Source organism: Hipposideros armiger, unplaced genomic scaffold (assembly GCF_001890085.2).
Source record: "Hipposideros armiger isolate ML-2016 unplaced genomic scaffold, ASM189008v1 scaffold_62, whole genome shotgun sequence".
Lineage (NCBI taxonomy): Eukaryota > Metazoa > Chordata > Mammalia > Chiroptera > Hipposideridae > Hipposideros > Hipposideros armiger.
In genome coordinates, this window is record NW_017731412.1 from 4,441,130 (window position 1) to 4,443,607 (window position 2,478).

Below are 2,478 nucleotides of genomic sequence, written 5' to 3' on the forward strand. Positions count from 1 at the left end.
CGCAATTTGAGGAATAACAGTAGTTGTAGGGTATATGGGGGCGGGAATTTTAGAGAAAAATTGCAAATAAGAATAAATCTGTACCTTGTTTAAATGTTATGTACTTGGGTTCTATTAAGAAAGACGGTGACTCTCTGCTCCCACCGTCTGACAGACAGCCGCGTCTTCCAGTGCAGTGCCAGCCGCGACCCTGAAACATGACGGTGAAGGTCAGAGTGAATGGGTTTGGCCGTATTGGGCACATGGTCACCAGGTCACTAATTCTGGCAATTAGTGGATACTGTCGCCATCAATGATCCCCCTTCATTGACCTCAACTACATGGTCTCCATGTTCCAGCATGACTCCACGCATGGCAAGTTCAAAGACACAGTCAAGGCTGAGAATGGGAAGCTTGTCATCAATGGAAAGCCCATTACTATCTTCCCAGAGCGAGATCCCACCAACATCAAATGGGGTGATGCTGGTGCTGAGTATATTGGGGAGGCCACTGGTGTCTTCACTACCTTGGAGAAGGCAGGGACTCACTTGAAGGGTGGAGCCAAGAGGGCGATCATCTCGGCCCCTTCTGTGGATGTCGCCATGTCTGTGATGGGTGTGAACCGTGAGATGTATGACAAGTCCCTCAAGATTGTCAGCAATGCCTCCCGTACCACCAACTGCTTGGCTCCCCTGGCCAAGGTCATCCATGATGACTTTGGCATCATGGAGGGACTCATGACCACAGTCCATGCCATCACTGCCACCCAGAAGATGGTGGATGGTCCCTCTGGGAAGCTGTGGCGGTGATGTGATGGCCAAGGGGCTGCCCTGAACATCATCTCTGCTTGTCCTGGCACTGCCAAAGCTGTGGGCAAGGTCATCCCTGAGCTGAACAGGAAGCTCGCTGGCATGTCCTTCTGTGTCCCTACCCGCAATGTGTTGGTTGTGGCGCTGACCTGACGCCTGGAGAAAGCTGTCAAATATAAAGACATCAAGAAAGTGTGAAGCAGGAGTTGGGGGGCCCCCTCAAGGGCTTTCTGGGCATCAGGTGGTTTCCTGCAGCTTTAAAGTGACACCCACGCTTCCAGCTTCGGTGCAGGGGCTTACATTGCCCTCAACAACTGCTTTGTCAAGCTCATTTCCTGGTATGACAATGAATTTGGCTCCAGCAACAGGGTGGTGGACCTCATGGTCCACATGGCCTCCAGGGAGTAAGAGCCCCCTGGACCACCAGCCCCAGCGAGAGGAAGAGAGACCTTCAGCTACTGGGGAGTCCTTTCCCCAGATTGATTCCCCAACACACTGAGAATCTCCTGACCTCCAGAGTTTCCATCCCAGACCCCCCTGAAGAAGAGGAGGGGCTCAGGGAGCCCTGCCTTGTCACGCGCCATCAATTAAGTTCACTGTATCCAGCCAAAAAAGAAAGAAGGTGAATTCATTCAATTTGATTGTTTCTGCACACTCAGAGACTCAGAGACAAATTTTCAAACCAAACTGCTGTGTAGAAAGCAAAGCCTTCTTCTTCTTCTCTTCCAAACCTTTGGGCAAATGGGATCTGGAGCACTAAAGAGGTTTCTGGAAAAGAATATGGTAGTGGTGACATTCCAAGGTTTTTCTAAGCCTATCCCTCTTTACCTAGTAGAAGCAGGAAATCTTTTGTATCTTTCATGTCTACTCTGCAATCTATTGGTAGTGGTTGTATGCATGGTTTTTGGAAAAAAAGTGTTATGATCGATTGGTAATGTCTGCCACAGGCAGGGGCATGGAAAGTGGTGGAGTACCTAGCCGTGTGTTTGCCATTCCTGGATCCTGGTATGGTTTTGTCCTCTGACATAGGTGTCCTGGGCAAAAAGAGAACATCCAACGGAAGGCGCTACACATCCAAGCATAACATGTCTCGCTCCATTTCACAGATATACCAAGTCAGCATTTCAATTCAAGAAACCTCCCAAGGCAGACATGACACAGAAACACACTGTTGGGGGTATTTCCCTCCCTTCTCTGGACATACTGGGAAAGGATACCATAGGTGTGACTCCCTCTCAGGGTCATTATGGCCAGGACATACCCTTTACCCTCATCCAGTTACACGACATTTGACTGTGTCAAAGTGATTCCACATGCTACCAAAACAACACATCCTCCTTCCTTGGAATAAAAATGTCTTTTCACAAGACTTATTAACTCTGAATATTAATCACAGTCATCATTATTCAGTCTACTTGCTGTCCACAATATTTAAATGAAGGGGGAAAATGACAAGTTTAGGATCTTTAAGATACAGATGAGTAAGTAACGATGGGGAAGAAAGCAACAGTGACCGAAAAAAGCATCTTTAAGTGAAAAAAATCCACAAATTGACTCTTAACTTTCAATATTAGTCTTTATTTCAAGAACAAGGGGAGGGGTGAGTAAAGAGATGAATTCACATTTGAACAGAGTCCAAATGACTTAAGAATGTGGATTCTCATATTTCAGATGGACAAGGAATGATATT

The 2,478-nt window shown here is 47.2% G+C and overlaps 1 pseudogene; it reads left to right on the forward strand.

Moving 5' to 3' along the window:
* Positions 1–305: 305 nt before the first annotated feature.
* Positions 306–1,222, forward strand: LOC109382216 (glyceraldehyde-3-phosphate dehydrogenase pseudogene; annotated as a pseudogene).
* Positions 1,223–2,478: the final 1,256 nt, after the last annotated feature.